At 39.4% G+C, this 25958-nt stretch overlaps 1 long non-coding RNA gene across 1 annotated transcript in view; it reads left to right on the plus strand.

Moving 5' to 3' along the window:
- The first annotated feature begins 3068 nt into the window (after positions 1–3068).
- The window catches only part of LOC143401671 (uncharacterized), a 41054-nt gene continuing 18164 nt past the window's right edge, over positions 3069–25958 (plus strand). Inside the window, exons 1-3 of the long non-coding RNA XR_013091691.2 lie at positions 3069–3201; positions 5953–6075; positions 16173–16295. This is a non-coding gene — a long non-coding RNA (uncharacterized LOC143401671). The remainder of the gene's footprint in view (positions 3202–5952; positions 6076–16172; positions 16296–25958) is intronic.

Consider the following 25958-nt stretch of genomic DNA (forward strand, 5'->3'; position numbering starts at 1 on the left):
TTTTGTTCCTTTTTTTTTAATCCTGGGGAGACACCTGGAAAGATAGCATGGCCTGGGGATGCCTGGTGGATATGTCTATGGTGAGGACCAGAACTTCCTTATGCTTAGCCCCTACCCATGGAGGCTCCACTGTGGATTCAGAATGACTGAGGTCCATGTGAGGAAAACATGAGGAAGAAGCTTCCTGGGCACTGTCTGGTGTGCTGAGAAGTAAGTTCTGCCATGTTCTTTACTTTCTCAGGTAATATTTTAGGAGAACTTATTTTACAACAGTATTTCTTACTGAGGCTTTGGCTGCTCATTATCATAATATGTCAATGTATTTTGTGTGGCTTGAGTGTCTGAGGACACAAATGCCCCCTCAAGATGGTGCAGAGAGGGTCCAGTGCCTGGAGTCTTATTGGGGCCTGAGGGTAAGGGCTCATGAAAATGCAGTAAGAAGCTCTCAGGAGCCTCTAGGGTGAGACATGCAAAAATTATGATGGATCCCACTACTCAGAATCCTGGGTAACTGTAGAATCCTCATTGCAGTTACCAGAGCCTTCTGCAGGGAGGGCAGCATGGGTCAAATGACAGACTGTGCTACCCATAATTCTTGGGGACCTGCAACTTGCAGAGACCTCTGCAGAGAGGGCTGTACTGACAAAAAATCAAACTATGCTGCCGATTACTTTTGGGTGCCTACTCTGCCCAGGAGCCTCTGGGAGTGAGAATTGTAAGGGCAGAATACCAGACTTCAATGCTCAGAATCTCTGGGGATGCCTACATACTCTGTAACCCTGTAAGTCCCAGAGGATTTGGTGGTGATGGTTTTGTTGGTAGATCTCATTTCCTAGAATCTCCAGGGTCCCAGGAAAAGCATGGGGTATTCAGCTCCTGTGATCCTCAGCAGGAATGTGCAGGCCAAACACTAGACTGCATTCTCCAGAAACCTCAGGGACTGCAGCTTCCAGAATCCTCTGTGGTGAGTGGGCAAATCACTGAACTGCATTACCCACAATCCTAAGGGGGAACTTTAGTTTCAGAATTTTCTGCAGTGAGTAGGAAAAACACAGGACTAAATTACCCACAAATCTCAGTGCCAGCAGCTCTCAGGATCCTCTGTTGTGAGGACTGTTGGACTTAGAGCTTAACTACAGTATCCAGAATCTTTGGTGGGGTGTGTTGGCCAGGTGAGGATGCAGCCTGCAACTCCCAGAGGCCTCCCAAGTGAGAGCTGTGCATTATGCAGGTCAGACTACACTACCTACAATTCCTGGGGACACACTGGTTTGTGTGCTGCCTGCAATTCCAGGAGGCTTCCACAGTGAGGTCTTCAGTACCAAGGCAAGCATGTGGCCTTCAGTTCTCATGGCCCTTGCAGTAGGGGCATGTAGGCAAAACACTGGACTACCTTATCCAGAATCCTCAGGGGGAATTGAAGTTCCCAGGATCTGCAATAGTGAGGGCTTCAGGGTAGGGAGCTAAACTATACTACCTAGAATTCTTGGAGGTGCCCCATGTCCATGTGGCCTAGAACTCTCAGAGGCTTCCACAGTGAGGGCTATGGAGGTAGAGGGCAAGACTATACTACCCAGAATCCCTGGGGGCCTGAAACTCCCAGACACCTTCCTTTTGAATACCGCTGGGGCAAGCTTTGTATTGCACTACACAGACTTCTCAGGGATGTCTAGGTAGGTTTATGCTACACAGATCCCAGATCCATGATGGGGGTGAAGTCCACTTAGGTAGGATGGATTGCACCACCCAGAATAATCAATGGCCCACAGCTCTCAGTGTCCTGAGTAGAACTGACTACAATACTCAGAATTCCTGGAGGCTCTGAGCTCTAAGTAGTCACTGCACAGTTGAACATAGCATCAGGCTATAATACCCATGATCCTTGGGGGCTTGCAGCCCCTAGAATCCACTGTAGTGATGCTGCATTGGCAGAACACCAGAATATACTGTCTAGAATCCCTAGGGATGCCTGAGTGACTGTGTAGCCTGCAATTTCTAGAGACCTCTGCAGTGGGGGCTGCATTGTAGAAGACTGAATTACACTACCCAGAATCCTGGGTGGGGGTATGAGGTTGAATGTGCTACTTGAAGCCCCCATAGACTTCTGGAGTGAGGACAGAGTGGGCAGAATTCCAGGCTACACTGTTCAGAATCACTAGGGGTGCCTGAGTAGCCTGCAGCTCACAGAGACCTCTGCAGCTGGCTGCAATGTGGAATACGAGACTGCACTACCCAGAATCCTGGTGGTATGAGGGTGAATGTGCTACTTGCTACCCCTAGGCTTCTGGGGTGAGGGCTGCATGGGTAGAACACCAGAGTCCACTGCCAGGGTTCTCCAGAGTGTCTGGGCCAGCACATGGCACACAGCTTCCATGGTCCTGAAGGGCAAAGACTGTGTGAGCAGAGCACCAGACTACACTGTCCAGAAACCCTGAGAACCCTGAATCTGTGTAATCTGCAGCTCCAAGAGGCATCCATGGTGAGAGCTGGACAGGCAGGACAGAATGAATGATCTAGAATGCTCTCATAGGCTACTGGGAATTTGGTCTGAGCTCAGGTTCTTCTACCCTCCTACAGTGGTCCCCCTGGGCTGGGAATTAACAGATTTTTTTAAAACTCCTGATTCTGAATTGGAGCAGTCCCTGGCTAAGTCACTCTGTCTCAAAGACTACACATCCCAGAAGCCTCTGAAATGGTCTGTTTCTGGCCTCTGCCCTTGGGCTGAGGGTCTAGACTCCCTGTAGCTGTCTCCCTCTGTGCCTCTGCCTGCCTGTCTCAGGCTGCTGCAGCACTTGGCCTGGTGGAGTTTAGAGAGGGGGTCTCCTGGACTCCATTTCTTCTCTTCTGAGCTTCCACTCCTCAGGTGCCACAGACAGACCTAGTTAGAGCAGTGGGAACATATTTTATTCATTAACTGCTGAGGGTGTAAGAGGTGCTGACATTCACCAGGGAGCCAGGAGAGGCCCCGCCTCTGAGCTGGGAGGAGCTCCTGCACAGCGCATGGCCAAAGGGGCGTGGTCAATAAGGGGCAGGGCCTTGCCGCCATGTTTAATACTGCCTCCTTGAGAGTGAGGAGCTGACTTCCCCCTCAGGACCAACCCGGGAGAGCCTTAGTCCTCGGAGTGTTGGGTCACTCCACAGGGAGTGGCAGAACTCCCTTCTCAGAGCAGACTGAGAGAGACACCCAGGTCGCGGACTCTTGTGGGTATTGCCTCCAGGGGCTCACGGAGCTCCCTTCTCCTCAGAGCAGCTTCAGCGTTGATTCTTGGCTTAGGGAATTTCGTGAGTCGTGTCTCTAGGGATGCCCGGGGTTCCCTTCTCCTCAGTAGCCTGAGAGAGACACTTGGTGTGGGGACCCTCGTGGGCCACGTCTCTAGGGGTGCGGTTGCCAGGCTCCCTTCAACTCAGAGTGGCCTGAGGGAGACGCCTGGTGCAGGCACCCTCTTGGGTCATGTCTCTAGGGACGCCCAGGGTTCTGTTCTCCTCAGAGCAACCTGAGGTAGATGCCTGGTGTGGGGACCATTTTGGGTCACATTCTAGGGACACTGGGGGTCTCCCTCATTCTTTCAGCAGCCTGAGGGAGATGTCAGGCCTGGGGAGCCTGTGGCTCACATCTCTAATTAGGCTGGGGGTTCCCTTCTCCTCAGAGCGGCCTGGGGCAGACGGCAGGGTTGCTGTGAGCCAGGGTTGCTGTGCGTGGCCGAAGGGGGCGTGGCCAACCAGGGGCAGGGCCTCAGCGCCATCTTTAAGGCCGTCTCCTTGAGAGTGAGGAGCTGGCTTCCCCCTCAGGACCAACCCAGGACAGCCCCAGTCCTTGGAGTGTTGGGTCACTCCACAGGGAGGGACAGAGCTCCCTTCTCAGAGCAGATTGAGAGAGACACCCAGGTTGGGGACTCTCATGGGTCATGCCTCCAGGGACTCACGGAACTCCCTTCTCCTCTGAGCAGTCTCAGTGGCTTAGGGACTTTTTTGAGTCGTGTCTCTAGGGATGCCTGGGGTTCCATTCTCCTCAGAGCAGCCTGAGGGAGACGCCTGGTTTGGGGACCCTTGTGGGTCACATTCTAGGGACACTGCGGGGCAGCCTCATCCTTACTGCAGCTTGAGGGATATGCCAGGCCTGGGGAGCCTCATGGGTCACGTCTCTAAGTAGCCCTGGGTTACCTTCTCCTCAGAGCTGCCTGGGGCGGTTGCCAGGGTTGCTGTGCTTGGCCAAAGGGGGCATGGTCAATTCCTCGCCGCCATCTTTAATGCCGCCTTTTTGAAAGCTTTGTTACAATTTTATTTTGAGACAGGGTCTAGCTGAATTGCTATCAGCCTCAAATTTGTGATCCTTCTGCTTTATCCTCCCAAATAGCTGAGATGATAGGCATGAGGCAAAGTGTCTGGCTTGTCCTGGAGAATTTTGATATCAGTATCATATGTTTCCAATGTGTTAATAATTTCGTAAGGTATATTATGTTCATTTTTCTTATCAACAGTCAGTAAAGCCTTTTTTTGTTTTTTGATGGTATGCTTAATGTGAACATGGTTTATGATGTGACACCACTGTTTATGGTGATCTAGGTATGCAATACACTGTAAGGATTCTGAGAGTCTCAAGTGTTTTAGGTCCAACATGTTTCCTTAAGAGGAGTGATTATTCATTTTCTATTTGATTACAAAAATAAGACACAAATTCTTTTTTTTTTTTTTTTTTTTGTGGTTCTGGGGGTTGGTCCTAGGGACTCCTGCATGCTAGGAAATCTTTCTACATCCCCAGCCCCATAGATCCTTTAGTTGTCATTAGCTTCATGACGAGCTAGTGACAATAAAATTACTTAGAATTTCAACTAGATTTAGACTCATGCAAGAGTTTGGGCATCCATAGCTCCTTGTGATTTCTAAAAGGTAGAGTGTTTTCTCACAACACAGCAGCATCTAATATAATTTATGGACCAAGCTGACACCTCTGCTTCTCTTGGCTCAACACTTCCTTCAGAGTTCTTGGAGGAGATGACTATTTCTTTGACTATTTGTCCCAGTCACAAATATTTGATTATATTGCTGCTAAAAAGGTATGCATAGAAACAAAATAGAGACAAGCATTCTTTGGGATAAATGATTCAGTCACAGTGAGTCAATTTGCATTAGGACTTTTTTTTTTTTTTTCTTATATAAAGTCACTCTTTCAGGAAAGTTAAACCAGGAGTTGAAATAGAATCTCTAAAATGTCATTTTTTTCCCTGTAGTGATCAAGTTTTAAGAAGGCAAACCTAGAACCTAGTGACAGCATAAAAATATAAGGAGTTTACTTATGTTATTACTTCAACATGAAATATGTAAAAGAAACATATACTTTGAATTTTATATTAGTTTGAACTATTTGATTTTTGTGTTATGAATGTTCATAATAAAATACAGAACTAGCTAAGAGTGTCAGTTACCAGTAATTAACTGTATGAATAATTAAACAAGTAAGTGTTTGAGAAAATATAACCATGTCCTAAGGTTTTACTTTAGAGTAATTTAATAGTTTTTTTTTTTTTTTTTTTTTTTGGTGTGGGGTTACTGGGGATTGAATCCAGGGGCACTTAATCATTGAGCCACATCCCCAGACCTTTTTTATATTTTATTTAGAGGCAGGGTCTCACAGAGTCACTTAAGGCCTCACTAAGTTGCTGAGGCTGGCTTTGAACTCGAAATCTTCCTGCCTCAGCCTCCCAAGATGCTGAGATTACAGGCATGTGCCACCATGCCAGGCTTAGTTTTATCTTTATACAGAAATTGAAAAGAAAGTGCAGAGATTTCCCAGGTAGCCTCAACCTGTTTCTTCCCTTGTTATGACTTCCAGTGAGCTGTCTCTAAAGTGTTAACATCTTAGACCATTTGTCATGAAGAAAAAAGAATGGTATGTTACAATTAACTGAAGTCACATATCCTTTGGATTCTCAGTTCTGTGTCTTCCTGTTCTAGGATCTCATCTAGGAGCCAACATGACATCCAGTCATCATGTCTCCATAGACTTCTCTTGGGGTGATAGTTTCTATGAGCTTCCTTGTTCTGATGACCTTGACAGCATTGAGGACGACTTGTCAGGTATTTTTTAGAATTTTTTTTGAATTTTCCTTTTTTTTCATATTTAAACTGGGACTGTGGGTCTGGGGGAGGCAGGTCTCAGAGGTGAAGAGCTGCTCTGTCATCTCTTGTCCTTATTGTCATATTAGTATTGACTGTGCTCACCTGGCTGAGGCAGTGCCTTTTAGGTTTCCTTGTGTTTCTCATATTTAGCCTGGGGCTATTGGACTGGGGGAAGCTGGTCACTGAGATGAAGAGCAGCTCTATCATGCCCTCAAGGTGAAATGGTAGTATTGATTGTGCTCACCTGCTTGAGGAAGGGCCTTTCAGGTTTCTTACTGTGAAGTTACTCTTTTTTTGCATGTCCACATTGTCTGTTCTTCTGGAGGAAGTCATAATGCAGAGCCCACACTTAGGGATCAGAGAGTTAGCTTTACCTCTTTGATGACTGTGTCTCTCTCAATTATATGGAATTCTTCTGCACAAGAGGTTTCTACTCAATCTCATTTGTTTGTGTATTTAGTCATTTATATATATCAGTCGTCTGGATAGTTTCCTTAAGCTGTTTTTTGTCCCCCCCCCCCTTTTTAAATACTTCTTTGCTACTCAGTTCATCCCTACTTTAACCATTGGAAATTCTTTCCATTGGAGATCTTTCCATTGTCTCCTGTTGTCTTTTAACATATTTTCTGGTTTTGTCCCAAAGTTTTTTCTTTCTGATATTTAAATTACCCTGACTTATATATTTACTGTCTTACTCTTAGTATCAACCATTTCTTCAAAGAGTCCTGGCTCTTTTGATTAGAGAGTGATATTAAAATCTTTCATCTGGCAGGGGCTGTGGCTCAGTGGTAATGCACTCATCTGGCATGTGTGAGGCACTGGGTTCGATCCTCAGCACCATATAAAAATAACAAATAAAATAAAGGTCTTTAAAAAAGTCTATAAAACATATTTCATCTTGCATCTTGATCCACACAACTGACAATGCAAAGAAGTGTATATGTATTCTAATCTTTTCATATCCCCTAGTTATAACTATGTTTATGTGGAACCATCTGTGAATGTTTTAAGCAAAATGTGAGTTTATACTGCTCTGCAGTCATTGGATTCTGACCCCTTATGACATAGATCCCTCTGCCTTCACCCCTTGTTTATCATAACTTCTCACCCCATCTAGCTCCCAGTTTCTGCCATATAATTAATTCATTGTTTCATTATGAGCAATGAGTTTATTATTGTTCCAGATTATGGGCTTTGACATAATAGGAAATACACATTCAGGGCCTGGGATGTGGCTGAAGTGGTAGCGCGCTCTCCTGGCATGCGTGTGGCCCGGGTTCGATCCTCACCACCACATACAAACAAAGATGTTGTGTCCCCCGAAAACTTAAAAAAAAAAAGAAAAAAGGAAAAAAAAATACACATTCAGCCTCTGCACCCAGTTCCTGGTACAGCACTCCTAAAATCTTCATATTTTCTGAGTGACAGAGGTGTTAGGACCATTTTTTGTTCTAATATTGATTCTTTTACCTTGGTTATTTGCACAGAGCTCCTAAATCCTGTAGAATCTCCTGGGGGCCTAGGAGGGGCTTGTGCTTTAATAAGGACTTTTGGTGGGCTCTAGGGTAGCTTCAGGATGGAGGATGGTCATGAGAAAAACCACAGGAAGGGTGGTGCACCCCAACTCCATGTAGATGGAGACTTCTGTGCTGGGAGGCTCCTGGGCCTCATCTTGCACAACTTTTCCTCTGTAATTTGGTCTTTTCTAGAATGTCATAAAAGGTAAACCATACAGCATGGAGCCTCTTCAGGCTGGCTTATTTTACTTAGCAGTGTACCAGGTAGGATTTATCTATGTCTCTGTGTAGGGTGGCAGTTCATTCCTTTATATTCTGTGTTGGTTATGCATTCATCTATGGGAGGACGTTCTTATTTATGATCTGATCAGCATCATAGAGCTGCTAAGCATAATTACATGCTAGTTTTGTTTTGACATACTTTTTCAAAGAATTTCTCTAAATGAAGATAATTTATAGGGACACTGTTGGGTTATAGACTGGACTTTTTTGCTTTGGAAAGAACTGGCACATCATCTTCCAAAGTGGCCATGCCACATGTTCTCCTAGTAATGCCTGAGACTGCTGGTATCTCACATCCTGCAGCTGTTGGTGCACTGCTGTTTCTTAGAATTCAGCAGTTCTAATAGCTATGCCATACTACCTCACTATCATTTTAATTTATGATTCCTTAATGATATGGGATGCTGAACATAATTTTATGTAACTATTTGCCATGTTTTACAGAGTAGGAAAAAAAATTGTGTGTGTGTGTGTGTGTGTGTGTGTGTGTGTGTGTGTGTGTGTAGTGCTGGGGATTGAACCCCAGGCCTCACATAAACTAGGCAAGTGCTCTACCACTGAGCTATATCCCATCCTTTAAAAAATTTCCTAGGCTGGGCTCAAGTTTGCAATCTTCCTGCCCCAGCCTTTTGAGTAATTGGGATTGTTGGCCTGCAACAGTGCACTTCGTAAAAATTGAACTTTATAAAGTCCATGTTATTGGTATTTTTTTTTTCAGTCAGTTGGTGTTTGGTATTGTGAGTTAAAACTCATCATCAAGGACTGGGGAAGTAGCTCAGTATTAGAAAGTTTGTATAGCATGTGTGAGGCCCTGCATTCAACCCCTCATACCAGAAACAAATATACACTACCATCACTAAATCTAAGATCACATAGATTTTCTTATTTTTTTTTTCAGATTTCTTTTAGTTTTACCACATTTTAGTTATGGACTATTATGAGTTAATTTTTGTAGGCGTTTCTGTTTTTGTCTACATTCCTTTCACTCAGTATGGTTTGAATAACTTGTTCAATCACCATTTCTTAAAAAAAAAAAAAAAGGATACTGGGTTTCATTTTAGTTTGAATTTCCAAAATCATGGCCTTGAGTAATCTAGATACAGTACTGAATTTCATTCATTTCTCAGGAATGTCAGGGGGTGCCCATACACCACTGAATTGAAGCATTCTGTGCTGGGTCCTAATGACCACCAGAGGGTATGTGCCACCTTCCTGGATATAGCAGTGTCATAATACTGTTATGGTGGAGTGATAATACTAACATGTTGTCCATGTGCAGCCTCTAATGCTAATGTATTATCCACAGTAGTCTTTGATGCTATTGTGTCCACATGTGGCCTCTGATACAAATATAGTATTTGTAGAGTGGACTTGAACACTAATACAACAGCTTCCATGTTAATATAATGTCCACATCATGGCCTCTAATACTAAAATAATATTCACAACATGGCATCAAAAACTAATATAATAGCTGCCCTATGGTCTCTAATCCAAATATAATATATATACTATAACATCTAAAAAAAATAGTATCTCCCTATAATCTTTAATACTAATTTGATATCCATAGTGTAGCATCTAAGGCTAATATAATAGCTGCCCTGTGTCCTTTCATGTTCTTATGGTATTCATAGCTATTGTGGTTTAGATATAAGTTGTCCTTTAAAAATCTCATATGTGAGTCAATGAGAGAAAATTTAGATGTGTAATGACTGGATCCTGAGAGCATTAACCTGCATCAGTGCACCAATCTAATGAAAGCATTAATCTAATTATCCACTGATAGGGATTAACTGGGTGGTAACTGTAGGATATAAAGATAAAGATTAGGGTATAAAGATAAGATTCTGATGGATCAAAACATGGGATGATGGGCTCTATTTTAGCTAAAATATGCAAATGTATGTTGAATAACCAGAACAGTGAATTTCTGAGGTTGTGCATCAAGACTAGGTAGTGGCACAGCTCTCTGCAACACTAAACAAGCTAATCAATCAATAGAATCCAAGCTCAGGATGCATTTGCAACCTGAGGAAAGAGAGGAAATTAAAATTGGGAAGGGGGTATGAAGCTGTAGCATAATGTCCTCTAAGCTAATCAGAGGTGGGTCACAGGGGCCCTAATGACAGCCACCTCCAGTTTCTCTCCTAGATGTGGTTCTATGGGGATCCTGGAGTTGCCTCCATGTTTGTGTGTTGTTCCCCAGGAAGCTCCTATCGACAAAGATGCAGGCCTGGGTTGTTGTGCTTGCATTTTTCTGAGTTTACCACCCACATCCAGAACTTTTTAATCTCTTTCCATAGGCGGCAACTGCATACTGAGCCTGAGTTTATCAGCTGCATTTACAGGTGTTTCTATTCAGAATTCACTTTTCCCTCTGTGAGGTTTGCAAAGGTAAAGGCAGTCCAGGGTCCAGACCAGACTAGAGACCTGAGGGAGCTCAGAGACACCAGGGCCTCCATGGCATGGATTCATAGCAGTTATGGTATTTGTTCACCCATTGAAGCACATCCTGATTGCTTAAGGTATTGGGGCATTGTGAATAGAACTACTATATGTAATGGCTTGCTGTTATCTCGATATACATTTTTGAGGCAGTTGTCTATATTTTTAGGACCATGTGTTGACACCATGTCTAACTTTGGGTTAGGGTTAGTTTTTTTTTGATAGTGGTGAGCTGTTGTGTGCTCTACCAGCAATGCCCAAGAGTTCCTGTGGCTGTTCATCATCCTCATGTTTGATACTACACTTTAGTAAAGACCTTAGCAGCCTAATAGTTGTGCAGTGCACCTTGGGGTTTGTGCTTTCCTCATGACAGGTGATACTAAGAGTCATTTATATGCTTCTTTGCCATCTTGTATCTTTCTTGTGCATTGTCTGTTCATTATGTTGTGTTATTGTTGGGTGTCTTACTATATTTTGTACACAAGTTTGTTTTAGACATATACCTTCCAAAGTTTCCCCCGGTCTTTGACTTGTCTTTTTATTTCCTTAATATGATTTTTTTTATAGAGCAGTTTAATACAGTCCACATTATCAGGTTTTTCTTTCATGGATTTGTTGTTGTTATTGTTTGTTTGTTTGGTAGCAGGGATTGAACCCAGAGGTGCTTAACCACTGAGCCACATCCCCAGCTTTCATGAAATTTTTTTTTTTTTTGGGGGGGGGTGTATTTAGAACCTCATAATGAAACATGTGGTCATGCACATCTTCTAGAGTTTTATAGTTTCCCATTTTAAATGCAAGTCTAGAGAGTATTTTGATAGGTTCTGGTGTCCATATGTGTGGCTTCTTGAAGTGTGTCCTTTTGCAGTCAGTTCTATCTAGTCTAGTTTTAAAAACAGCTTGTTGGGAATTTCTGGAATGCACTGAATCTTCAGTTCAGGTTTGAGATAATTTCATCTTAATTATATTGAGACCTGAACAAAGTATATCTACACTAATTTATATTTCATTTGATTTCTTTCTAAACATTTCAAGATTTTCTGAAAGAATGATTGTACTTTAAGACTTACATGAAAGTATTTCAAATTTTGGGTGTCTATTTTAAATATTAATGTTTTAAAATTTTTCTTATTCCAGTTTATAAATTTCACTGTTTCCTCTACATGATTGCTGAAATCTATGAAATTTTGTCTATGGGCCATGTATTTTGCTGCTTGCTATCTCCATCCATTCTGATCAAGACATAGGATGGTAGGCTCTATTTCTTTTTTATTTCCAAAATCATGACCTGGAATAGTCAGAACTATGAATTTTAGAGCTTCACTGTGCCTAGCACAAGGGGGTGCAGCTCTGAACAGTGAACACCCAGCATCCTGCACTGTCTACAGTGGCCAGCAGGGGACACTCAGAACAACTTTCTGTGATCAACTGCTTTTGGGGGCTGTGTTCTGTGCCCTAATCAAACTTTCTTCTCCTGGGGACCCACCTGAGAGATGCCACATCTAGGGACTCCTAGGGGCTGTATCTAAGGTGTAGAACAGTGTTTTTTTTTTTTTTTTTTAAATCCTGGGGACACACCTAGAAAGATACCATGGCATGGGGATGCCTGGTGGATATATCTATGGTGAGGACCAGAGCTTCCTTCTCCTTGGCACCTACCCATGGAGACTCCACTGTGGATTCAGGATGACCTAGGTCCATGTGAGAAAAACATGAGGAAGAAGCTTCCTGTGCACTGCCTGGTGTGCTGAGAAGTAAGTTCTGCCATGTTCTTTACTTTCTCAGGTAATATTTTAGCAGAACTTATTTTACAACAGTATTTCTTTTTTCAATATTTATTTTTTAGTTTTTGGTGGCACAACATCTTTATTTTTTTTTTAATGTGGTGCTGACGATCGAACCCAGCACCCCGCGCATGCCAGGCAAGTGCGCTATCGCTTGAGCGACATCCCCAACCCCACAACAACAACAGTATTTCTTACTGAGGTTTCAGCTGCTCATTATTATGGTATGTCAATGTATTTTGTGTGGCTTGAGTGTCTAAGGACACAAATGCCCCCTCAAGATGGTGCAGGGAGGGCCCAGTGCCTGGAATCTCACTGGGGCCTGAGGATAAGGGCTCATGAAAATGTAGTACGAAGCCCTCAGGAGCCTCTAGGGTGAGAGATGTAAAGATTACAATGGATTGCACTACCCTGAATCCTGGGTAACTGCAGTATCCTCATTGCAGTTACCAGAGCCTTCTGCAGTGAGGGCAGCATGGGTCAAATGACAAACTGCACTACCCATAATTCTTGGGGACCTGCAACTTGCAGAGAGACCTGTGCACAGAGGGCTGTACTGACAAAAAATTAAACTATGTTACCAATTACTTTTGGGTGCCTGCTCTGCCCAGGAGCTTCTGGGGTGAGAATTGCAAGGGCAGAATACCAGACTTCAATGCTCAGAACCTCTGGGATGCCTACATACCTGTAACCCTGTAAGTCCCATGGGGGCTTGCAGCTCCCGGAATCCACTGTAGAATGGTTGCATTGGCAGAACACCAGATTACACTGTCCAGAATCCCTAGGGTTGCCTGAGTGACTGTGTAGCCTGCAATTTCTAGAGACCTCTGCAGGGGGTTGGGGGGCTATATTGTAGAAGACTACATTACACTGCCCAGAATCCTGGGTGGGTGTATGAGGGTGAATGTGCTACTTGAAGCCCCCATAGGCTTCTGGAATGAGGGCTGAATGGGCAGAATGCCAGACTACACTGTTCAGAATCACTAGGGGTGCCTGAGTAGCCTGCAGCTTACAGAGACCTCTGCAACTGGGCTGCATTGTAGAATACAAGACTGCACTACCCAGAATCCTGGGGGTATGAGGGTAAATGTGCTACTTGCAGCCCCTAGGCTTCTGGGGTGAGGGCTGCATGGGTAGAACATCAGAGTCCAAAGCCAGGGTTCTCCAGGGTGTTTGGGCCAGCACATGGCACACAGCTTCCATGGTCCCGAAGGGCAAAGACTGTGTTGGCAGAGCCCCAGACTACACTGTCTAGAATCCCTGAGAACCCTGAATCTGTGTAGCCTGCAGCTCCCAGAGGCATCCATGGTGAGAGCTGGACAGGAAGGACAGACAGAATGACTTAGAATGCTCTCAGAGGCTACTGGGAATTTGGTCTGAGCTCAGGTTCTTCTACCCTCCTACAGTGGTCACACTGGGTTGGGAATTAACAGAGTTTCTTAAAATCCATGATTCTAAAATAGGGCTAAGTCACTCTGTCTCAAAGACTACATATCCCAGAAGCCTTTGTGGTGGTCTGTTTCCTGGCTTCTGCCCTTGGGCGCCTGAGTGAGGGTCTTGACTCCCTGTGGTGGCCTCTCTCTGTACCTCTGCCCACCTGGCTCAGGCTTCTGCAGCACTTGGCCTGGTGGAGTACAGGGAGGGGGTTTCCTGGACTCCATTTCTCCTCTCCTGAGATCCCACTCCTCATGGTGAAACAGCCAGACTTAGTTATAGCAGTGGGAACATATTTTATTCAGTAACTGCTGAGGGTGAAGAAGGCGCTGACATTCACCAGGGAGCTGGGAGAGGCCCCGTCTCTGAGCCTGGAGCAGCTCGTGCACGTGCTTGTGGCCAAAGGGGCGTGGTCAAGAAAGGGCGGGGCCTCACCGCCATCTTTAATGCTGCGTCCCTGAGAGTGAGGAGCTTGCTTCCCACTCAGGACCAACCTGGGAGAGCCCCAGCCCCAGCTCACTTTAGTGTTGGGTCACTCCACAGAGAAGGGCAGAGCTCCCTTCTCAGAGCAGATTGAGAGAGACACTCAGGTTGGGGACCCTCGTGAGTCATGCATCCATGGACTCCTGGAACTCCCTTCTCTTCAGAGCAGACTCAGCGGACTCTTGGCTTAGAGGCTTTGTGAGTCATGGCTCTAGGAATGCCTGGGGTTCCTTTGTCCTCAGAGCAACCTGAGGGGGACGCCTGTCTTGGGGACCCTCCTGTGGCATGCTTCTAGGGTTTCAAGGGTTTCCTGAGGGAGATGCTAGGGTTGGGGACCCTCACAGGTCACATCTCTAGGGATGCCCGGGGTTCCCTTCTCTTCAGAGTGGTCTGAGGAAGACTCCTGGTGTGGGGAGCCTCATGGGCTGTGTCTCTAGGGACACCTGGGGTTCCGTTCTCCTCAGAGCAGCCTGAGGTAGATGCCTGGTGTGAGGAAGCCCTATTTTGTATTATGGAGACAGGGTTTCACTGAGTTGCTTCATGCATGCTTTTGCTTAGGCTGGTTTTGAACCCAAGATCCTTCTGCCTCAGCCTTCTGAGCCACTTAAGTTTAAATATATTACTTCTAACAAAGCCAGAATTTATTAAAAATACATTCCATTTTTTTTTTGTGGCACTGAACTCATGAACCATATTTTTCTCTTTACTTAATCTTTGCTTAGTTTTTTTTTTTTTTAATTTTTAGTTGTAGAAGGGCACAATACATTTATTTTATTTATTTTTCTTTTGGTGGAGAGTTTAATTAGCAAGAAGCCACCCCTCCAGGACCCTCCCCCTAAGGCCTCCCCATCCAGACCCTGAGTCTCCTCCAGACCCCACCAATATTCTATGGCCCTGCACATCCTCCTGAACCATCCTTGCCCCTTTTTCCTGCCCTGCCTCTCCTCTAGATTCTACTCATATTCCAGGACCTGCTCCTCCCCCAGGTCCCACCCATCTGCCAGGCCCTGCCCCCTTGTGACCCATTCTCCCCCTTCTTCAGACCCTGCCTCTCCTCCAGACCTTTCCCTTCTTCCTGTCCTGCCCCTTCTCCTGACCTCACCCTCCTCCTTTGATTTTTATTTTTTTAATTGCATGTGGACACAATGCCTTTATTTTGTTTATTTATTTTTATGTAGTGCTGAAGTTCGAACACAGTGCCTCACACATGCTAGGCAAGCTCTCTACCACTGAGCCATAACCCCAGCCCAACCCTCCTCCTCTTTAAGACCCTGCCTCTTCTCCAGACTCCACCCTTCTTCTAGTTCCCCTCCTCCTCCTGACCTTCCCTCCCTCTTCTCCAGACTGCCTGTGCTAGTCTAGGATGAGCAGCTCCCTGGCTGCTGTGCTAATTGGCAGTATTTATAATGGTGCACAAATAACTTCTGTTGTATAAACCCTGACATCCTGCATTGGATGAATTATCTTGATTGTATCAGAATTTGATATACCATAAAATAAATTTAGAAAAGTCACCTTTCTCTCTCTCTCTCTCTCTCTCTCTCTCTCTCTCTTTCTCTCTCTCTCTTTTTCTCTATAGATTATGAGTATTTGAAATAAAACCAGAATTTGTTAAAGGGCAGAGGAGGATAGCCAGCCTTGGGCCCTGATGATCCCAGTGTCCCAGTGGGAGAACTCTAAGTACCAGTCCAAGGTTTTTTATGCTAGTTGATTCATTTAGTTTTCTTATTTTAGAGTTATTTAACTATGTAATTCCCCATGGCCTCAAGTCTGTAAAGTAGGTTTTTCCTATTCAATTTTTATTTAGTAATCTTTCAGTTTTCTGCATAATTTTAAAGATATTTTTTAGTTGTCAGTGGATCTTTTTATTTTATTTATTTATTTTGTTTATATGTGGTGCTGAGGATTGAACTCAGAGCCTAATACATGCTCTGCCTTTGTGCCCCAACTCTAGCCCTGTATAGAATTTTTAATTCTGTGAACTTTCATTTTTTATAAGGAATGTTTTAAAAATTACTTTTAGCTTACTTTGTTTTTGATTGAGAGAATTGTCTTGTTTAGAAATGCTCATAATCAAATGATTTTAATTAATTTTCATTTATTAAAGTATCTTTGGAGACTGGGTGTGCACCTCAGTGGCAGAGCACTTGACTGGCATGTGAGAAACCATGGAGTCCATCCCAGCAGCACATACACAGAAGATGTCTTTGACAGGACTCAAGTATGAGAGGTATGGTTTCAAAAGATCATGTATTTGGGCTGGGATTGTGGCTCAGCAGTAGAGCACTCACCTAGCACGTGTGAGGCTCTGGATTGGATCCTCAGCACCATATAAAAATAAGTAAATAAAACAAAGGTATTGTGTCCAACTACAGCTAAAAATAAATAATTTTTTTTAAATCATGTATTTAAACATATACACATATACTACATTGCCTCTTCCAAATTTATATAGAAATTATTCTAAGAAAATTTCAAATCAGTTTTAAAAGAGAAGAGGGATGATGATATTTTTAATGTTAACTATTAATATTTTATGATATTTAACACCACTATAGATGCAAATCATTACAAAATGTAAGAGACAAGTCAGTAGCAGCTTTTTTTGTAATTCAGATACATTTTCTGAAAATAAGCTTTTTAAAAAACAGATATTTTCTTCTTTTCAAATTTAGAACACATTTCCATATGTCCTATTAAAGTTCTACATTCATCAGAAAGTGCTCTTATTCCTTGCATACAAAGGGATGGGCCTTCTAATGAGCATGATACTTTATGTTGTAAGGAATTCTTGTGGGAGAACCTTTTAAGTGTTTTGCCTCTGTTCAAAATATTATTTAAAAATGTATCAATTTGCTTTTGATTTCAGAAATTTGTCTTTCTTTTGAAATTATGTATTTATTAGTATTTAGAGTTATCTCATGTGGGAAATGCCATGATTACATTTTATCCTAATGTTGTCCTAATGTTGTATTCATAATTTCCTAACCTAGATTCTGTTCATTTTTCTTATCAACAGTCAATAAAGTCTTTTTTGTTGTTTTGATGGTATGCTTAATGTGAACATGCTTTTTTTAAAATTTTTTTTAAAGAGAGAGAGAGAGAGAGAATTGTAATATTTATTTCTTAGTTATTGGCGGACACAACATCTTTGTTTTTATATGGTGCTGAGAATCGAACCCGGGCTGCATGGATGCCAGGCGAGCACGCTACCACTTGAGCTACATCCCCAGCCCAAATGTGAACATGCTTTATGATGTGACACCACTGTTCATGATGGTCTAGGTATACAATACACTATAAGGAGAGTATTTTGATTCTGAGTGTCTCAAGTGTTTTAGGTCCAACATTTTTCCTTAAGAGGAATGATTATTCATTTTCTATTTGATTACACCAATAAGACACAAATTCTTTTTTTTTCCTTTTGTGGTTCTGGGGGTTGGTCCTAGGGCCTCCTGCATTCTAGGAAATCTTTCTACCACTGGAGTACATCCCCAGCCCCATAGATCCTTTAATTGTCATTAGCTTCACGATGAGCTAGTGACAATAAAATTACTTAGAATTTCGACTAGATTTAGACTCATGCAAGAGTTTGGGCATCCATAGCTCCTTGTGATTTCCCACAACACAGCAGCATTTAATATCACTCATGGACTGAGTTGACACCTGTGATTCTCTTGGCTCACCACTTCCTGTTGAGGTTTTGGAGGAGATGGACGTTCTTTGACTATTTGTCCCAGTGACAAATATTTGATTATATTGCTGCTAAAAGGTATGCATAGAAATAAAATAGAGACAAGGATTCTTTGGGATAAGTGATTCAGTCACAGTGAGTCAGTTTGGCATTAGAACATTTTTTTTTATGAAGTCTCTCTTTCAGGAAAGTTAAACCATGAGTTGAAATAAAATCTCTAAAATGGCATTTTTTTCCCCTGTAGTGATCACGTTTTAAAAAGGAAAACCTAGAACCTAGTGACAGCATAAAAATATAATAAGTTAACATGTTATTACTTCAACATGTAATATGTAAAAGAGGCACATACTTTGAATTTTTTAAAAAAAAATTTAGTTGTAGTTGGACACACCATCTTCATTTTCATTTATTTATTTTTATGTGGTGCTGAGGCTCAAACCTAGCACCTTACACATGCTAGGTGAGTGCTCTACCACTGAGCTACAACCTCAGCCCACATACTTTGAATTTTATATTAGTTTGAACTATTTGATTTTTTGTTATAAATGTTCAAAATAAAATACAGAACTAGCTAAGAGTGTCAGTTACTAGTAATTAACTGTATGAATAATTAAACAAGTAGGTGTTTGAGAAAATATAACCATGTCCTAAGGTTTTACTTTAGAGTAGTTTAATCTTTTTGGGGGGGAGGGTACTTAGGATTGAATCTATGGGCGCTAACCCTAATCCTTTGGCCTTTAATATTAATATTTACCCATACTATTGCATCAAAAAGTGATATAATAACTGCCCTGTGGACTTTAATACTAGTATAAAATCAATACTATAAAATATAAGTGATATAAATGCTACCTTGTGACTTTAAATATTTACATGATATCCAACTTTTATAAAATGATAAAATAGCTGTGGCAATTAATACTAATCTAATATCCTTATTTTAGAATCTAAAGCTAATATTGTACAGGAAAGTGACATTTAACATCAATGTGGTATCAATACTATAGCATGACAAACTAATGTAATAAATTCCCCATGGAATATAATATCCTAATAAATATGATAGCTATACTGTAGCCTTTAATACTGATGTTATGTCCATTCCATACTATTTTATACTAATATATTAGCTGTCCTGTGGAGTTCATGCCAACTGATATCCATATTGTAGCATCTAATGCTAATATAATAATATCTTCCCTGTGACCCTTAATATTTACCCATATTATTGATATTATAATGTAATATCCAGATTATAGCATCTAAGACTACTATCTGCCCAGTGAATTCCAGTAATAATAAAATCTCCACAGAGAAGCACTTAAACTTAATATATATTAAGAGCTGTTTTGTGTCTTTTCATGATCATATGATAGCTATAATATGCAATCTAAAAGTAACAGTAGCTGACTTTGTTTTTTAATATTAATGTAATATGCATACTATAGCATCCTAAAGTACTATAGCAGCTGCCCTGTGGTCTTTAATACCTTTATAATTTCCATACTATAGCACATAAATTCAATATAATATCTGAATTTTGGTCTTTACTACTAATATGTATATTATAGCATTTAAAACTAACAAAATAGGTTCCCTGTGGCTTATAAATGTCATATGATATCCATACTATAGCATTAATAGTAATATAATAGCTGCCATTTAGCCTTTGACTTTAATATAATATCAATACTTTGGCCTCTGAAACTAACAGAATAGCTGTCCTGTAGCCTTTTAATACTAATTTGATCCATATGTAGCATCATTATAGTCTCCATGTAGCCTTTTATTCTAATATTATATTCATACTATAGACTCTAAAATGAATAAAATAGCTTCCTTTTGGCCTTCAAGAGTAATATGATATGCACTATGGTACCTAGAAAATATTATAATAGCTTCCCTGTGGTCTTTAATACTAATGATATCCATGCTATAGTACCTAAGACTAATAGGTGCCTGTTGTGTTTAATATTAAAGATGTCCATACTATACCTTCCAAAAACTAATATAATAGCTGCTCTGTGACCTGTAATGTTAACATAATATCCATACTGTAGCATCTAAAACTGACATAATAGCTGCCTGGTAGCCTTTAATATTGAGATAAAACCATGGCCTCTGAAATTAATGTAATAGCTTCAAGTGATGTTTTAATACTGATAGTGCATATATACTATAGCACCAAAAACTGATAATATAGCAGCCTTGTAGAATTTCATAGTAATATAATAATTATAACAGAATACAAAATTTTAATATTAATAAAATATCTATACTGTTGATCTAAATCTGATGAAATGGCTGCCTGTAATCTATAATAACCATACAATATCCATACCAAAGCTTCTAAAACTAGAATAATAGTGCCCTGTGGCCTTTAATGATAATAGGTAGTTATACTACAGTATTTAAAGCTGACACAATAGCTGAATTATGGTCTTCCATATCAATGCAATGTCAATATTATAGCATATTGAACTAATTTAGTAGTTTCCCTATGACATTTATATGCCAATATAATATCTAACCTGTTCACTTTAATACTAACATATTTGTACTGTAGCCTCTGAAACTGATATAATAGCTAATTTATCATCTAAAACTAATATGGTAGCTGCCCTGTAACTTTAAAACTATTACAATTTTTATAGTACAGCATCAAAATCAATATAATAGCTTCCCAGTGGCTTTTATATTAATATGGTATCTGTGCTACAGTATATCTAATACTAATAAAATAGTGGCACTGTGGCTTTAAATACCAATATGATATCCATGCTACTGCAACTCAAGCTAACATAATAGATGATTTGTGTCTTTTAATCTTACTATAATACCCCTATAATAGCATATATTACATAATAGATGATTTCTGGCCTTAAATATTAATATTGTATCCATAATATAGCATCTTAAGTTAATATTACAGATGTCCTGTGTCCTTAAGACAAATATTATATCCATACTGTTGGATTTAAAACTAGTATAATAGATACCTTGTGGACTTTAATAATAATAATAATATGATATCCATACCGTAGCTCCTAAACTTAATATAGAAGCTGCCTGTGCCCTTTAATATGATACGTAATATGATAAACATATTGTGCTCTTTAAAAATAAAGTAACAACTGCTCTGTGGCCTTTAGTGCTAATATAATATCCCATGAAAAAGTAATGTAATAACTTCCTTGTGTCCTTTAATATTGATAGTATAGCATCCAAAACTAATATGATAGCTGCCCTCTAGACTTTAATATCATAATATTCATACTGTGACCTCTAAATTTAATACAAAAACTGTCTTGTGGCCTTAATTACTGGTTTGTTATTCATACTATAGCATGGAAAACTGATTAAATAATAACTGTTTAAATAATAATTAAATAATAACTGATTAAATAATAATAACTGTTCTGTGGCCTTTAATATTAATATGATTTCCATATTATAGCAAAAAATGATATTGGAGGTCTTTATTACTAATAGATGCAAGCTATAATATATAAAAGAAGTAAGTAGCTGTGCAATAGAATTTAATACTAAGTGACATCCATGCTAAAGCATGTTAAATTAATAGCTCCCCTGTAGCTTTTGATACTAAAATTACAGCCTCCCAAACTGATGTAATAGATGTCATGTGGCCTTTAATATTAATGTTACATCATTCCTATAACCTGTGAAGCCAATTTAATAAGTTTCTTATGAAATTAAATATTCATTTAATATCCATATTATAAATCTAAAACTGATAAATATGTGCTTCATATAAAAATGGTAAATAGTTCCTATAGTATTAATATGATATTGTATCACCTTAAACTAATATAATATCAGCTTTGTGGCCATTAAACTAACATGATATTTATATGATAGTATTAAAGTCACTATACTGCCAGGTTGACTTTAATGCTAACATGATATCCATACTTGAGTATCTAGTAGTACATAATTAGTGAACTGGAGTGTTTAATTCTAATATGATATTCATATTGGAACACCTGAAACTGATGCAATAGTTGTCCTGTGGCCTTTGATATTTATATGATATCCATCCTATAGTATCCAAAGCTAATAAAATATATTAGCTACGCTGTGGCCTTTAATATTAATATAATATCCACACTGCAGCATTTAAAATAATAGATGCACTGTGGCCTTAATGCCAAATGATTGGTTTGGATATGCTCATGTGTGAGACAATGTAAGGAAGTTTAAAGGTGAAATGATGGGTTATGAGAGCCTTAACCCAAATTAGTAATCCTCTGACAGGAATTAACGGAGGTGGGTCATTGAGGCTGTGCCTTTGGGGTACATATTTGGTGAGCTGAGCTTAGGTTTTCTGCTTCCTGATCAGCACTTTCCTTCACCACACTCTTCTGCCTCACCTTAAGCCCCAAGGAATAGAGTTGGCCATCTAATGGCTGAGATCTCTCAAATTGTGAGCCCCTAAATGAACTTTTCCTCCTTTAAAATTGTTCTTGTCAGGTTCTTTGGTCAAAGCAGCGAAAAAGATGACTGAAATAATAACATAATGACATAGATCTAAAACGAATACAATAGTTGCCCTGATGCCTTTAATACAAATATGATATTAAAAGTGTAACATCTAAAACTGATATATAGTAGTTTCCCTGTGACATTTAATGTTAATATAATATTCATGCCATAACATCCAAAACTAACATTATAGCCTCCCTATAGCCTTTTATACTAAAGCAATATCCATATTATAGCATTTCAAGTTAATATAATATCTTCCCTGTTGCCCTTAAAGCTAATGTAATACATACTATTGCATCTAAAATTGATATAATAGCTGCTCTGTATCCTTTAATATCAATAGACATCCTTATTATAGCATCTTAACTTGATATAATAGTTGCTCTTTGGCCTTAACATTTATATGATACCCATAATAGCATCTATGAGGATATGACTAGAAGACACTGATAATAATATGATACCCAAACTATATCTTCTAAAACTAATATAATAGCTAGACTGTGGCATTTAACATTAATATTTTATCCATATTATGCCCTCTAAAACTAATAAAATAGCCCTCTTGTCATTTGAAGTAAAATATCCATATGATAGCAATAAACCCTATAATATAGCATATCCATATGATAGCATATATGTTAACATAATAGCTGACCTCTGGCATTTAATAGTAATCTTTTGGGCTGGGGATGTGGCTCAAGCGGTAATGCGCTGACCTGGCATGTTCTGGGCTCGATCCTCAGCACCACATAAAATAAAATAAAGATGTTGTGTCCACTGAAAAATGAAAAATAAATATTAAAAAATTTTCTCTCTCTCTCTCTCTCTCTCTCTCTCTCTCTCTCTCTCTCTCTCTCTCTCCCTCCTCTCTCTCTCTCTTTAAAAAAATAGTAATTTGTTATCCAACGTATAGTACCTAAACTAATATAATTCCTTATACTAATAGGATAGTCATCGCATAGCATATAAAACTAATATAATAACTAAACTTTGGAGCTTTAATATTAATGTAATATGTATTCTACAACATCTCAAAGTACTGAAAGAGCATCCCTGTGCATCCTGTGCATTTGCCATTAATATTTTATCCATACTGTGGCCTGTTAATGGAATATTATAGCTCTTGTGGCTGTTCATATTAATATTCATTCAATAACATCTAATGCTAATATAATAGATGCCCTATGGCCTTTAATACTAATTCAGTATCAATACTGTGACCCCTAATACTAAAATAATAATTCTCCAGTGCCTTTTAATATTACATAATATTCATTTATAGCAATTATATGAATATAATTCCTGCCCTATGGCCTTTAGTACTAATATGATATTCATATCATAGCATCTGTTAATGATCTAAAAGCAGTCCTCTTACCTTTGTACTGTTATGATATTCATATTATAGCATCTAAACTAATATAATTGTTCTCTTATGACCTTTAATTCCTATATTTTTACCATAGCATCTAAATCTAGTATAACATCTCTGTAGCTTTTAATGCTAATGTAATATTCTTACAATTACATCTAAAAGGGATATAATAGCTACCATGTGGTCTTTAATACTGATATTATATTCATGTTAGATCATTAAAAACTGATAGAGTAGCTTCCCTGTGGCTTTATTAGTAATATGACATTCTTATTACAGCATCTAAAATTGATATGATAGCTGCCTTTAATATTAATATGATATCCATAATATAGTGTCCAAAGCTGATATAATATCTGCAATGTGCATTTCATAGCTAATATGACATCCTTACTAAAGCATTTAAAAACATTATAAGCCAGGCGCAGTGGCACATGCCTGTAATCCCAGTGGTTTGGGAGGCTGAGACAGGAGAATTGTGAGTTCAAAGCCAGCCTCAGCCACTGTGAAGCATTAAGCAACTCAGTGAGATCCTGTCTCTAAAAAAACTACAAAATAGGGCTGATGATGTTGCTCAGTGGTCAAGTGCCCCTGAGTTCAATCCCTGATAAATAAATAAATAAATAAAATATAATAGCTGCATAATGGTATTTAATACTATTATTTTATCTATACTGTAGTATTGAAAATGAATATTATAGCTTCTTTGTGGCCTTTTGTATTAATGTAACCATAGCATTGCATTGAAAAGTGATATAATAGCAGCCCTGTGGCTTTCAATTCTATTGTGATATACATATGGCATCTAAAACTGATATAAGATCTGTCTTATTGCCTTTAATAGTAATATATTATCCATATTGTAGCATCTGAAAATAATTTGAAAAACTACACAGTGGTGTTTTATGCTAATATGATATCCCTAGTGTAGAATCCTTACTAAAACAATAGGTGCCTTATAGCCTCTAATACTATTATTATATTCATAGTATGCCTTCTAAAATTGACTTAATAGCTGCACTGTCACTTTTAACATTTCTATGATATTCATACTCTTGATCTAAAAGTAATATCTATTCTGTGGCCTTTGATGCTAATATGATATCATACTCTAGCATTCAAAACTAATATACTGGCAGTCCATTGTTAATTAAAATTAATATATTATTCACATTATATAATCTAAAGCTAAAGCAATTGCTGCCCTGTGGTCTTTAATGCTATTATACTACCCATACTATAGCATCTAAAGCTAATATAATAGCTATACTGTGCCCTTTAATATTACTGTGATATCCTAGTATAGCATCTAAAACTAAATACAACTACCTTTTTGCCTTTAATTGATGTAACATTAATATTGTAGCATCTATGTTTTTTTATATTAATGTAATATTCATATTTAACATAAAAAATTAATAGCTTTCCAAGGCCTTTAATACTAATATATGTACTATAGCATCTAAAAATAATAAAATTAATCAAATACATGTTCTAGTGCCCTTTATATTAATATGATGTTGATATTATACCATGTAGGTATGACATAACAGCTTCCCTATGGTCTTTAATAATAATGTGATATTCATGGGCTGGGGTTGTAACTCAGTAGTAGAGTGTTTTCCTAGCATGTGTGAGGTGCTGGATTCATTCCTCAACACCACATATAAATAAATAAATAAATAAATAAATAAAGTGCATCAAGACCTAAAAATATTAAAAAAATAATAATGTGATATCCATACTATAGCATGTGAAACAAATGTAATAGCTGTCTTGTTCTTAATATACTGTCTATATTATAGATTCTAAAACTAAAATGATAGATGTCCTGTAGTCTTTAATATAAATGAACTATTCATACTATACCATATTAATATATATAATATCTGTCCTATGGCCTTTAATACTAATGTGATAACCATATTTTGCATCTATTACAAATATAGTAGCTGCCACATGGCCTTTAATAGTAATATGATATCTGTAAGAGCTGGATTTATACCTCAGTGGTAGAGCATTTGCCTTGCACATGTGAGGCACTGGGTTTGATTCTCAGCACCACATAAGATAATAAAATAAAATAAAGATGTTGTGTCCATCTTTATTTTTTTTAAAAAAAGAGAGAGTGAGAGAGGAAGAGAGAGAGAATTTTTAATATTCATTTTTTAGTTCTCGGCGGACACAACATCTTTGTTTGTATGTGGTGCTGAGGATCGAACCCGAGCCGCACGCATGCCGGGCAAGCGCGCTACCACTTGAGCCACATCCCCAGCCCTTGTGTCCATCTTTAAAAAAGAACACCTTTTAATTTG

The sequence above is a fragment of the Callospermophilus lateralis genome, chromosome 6 (genome assembly GCF_048772815.1).
Source record: "Callospermophilus lateralis isolate mCalLat2 chromosome 6, mCalLat2.hap1, whole genome shotgun sequence".
Classification (NCBI taxonomy): domain Eukaryota; kingdom Metazoa; phylum Chordata; class Mammalia; order Rodentia; family Sciuridae; genus Callospermophilus; species Callospermophilus lateralis.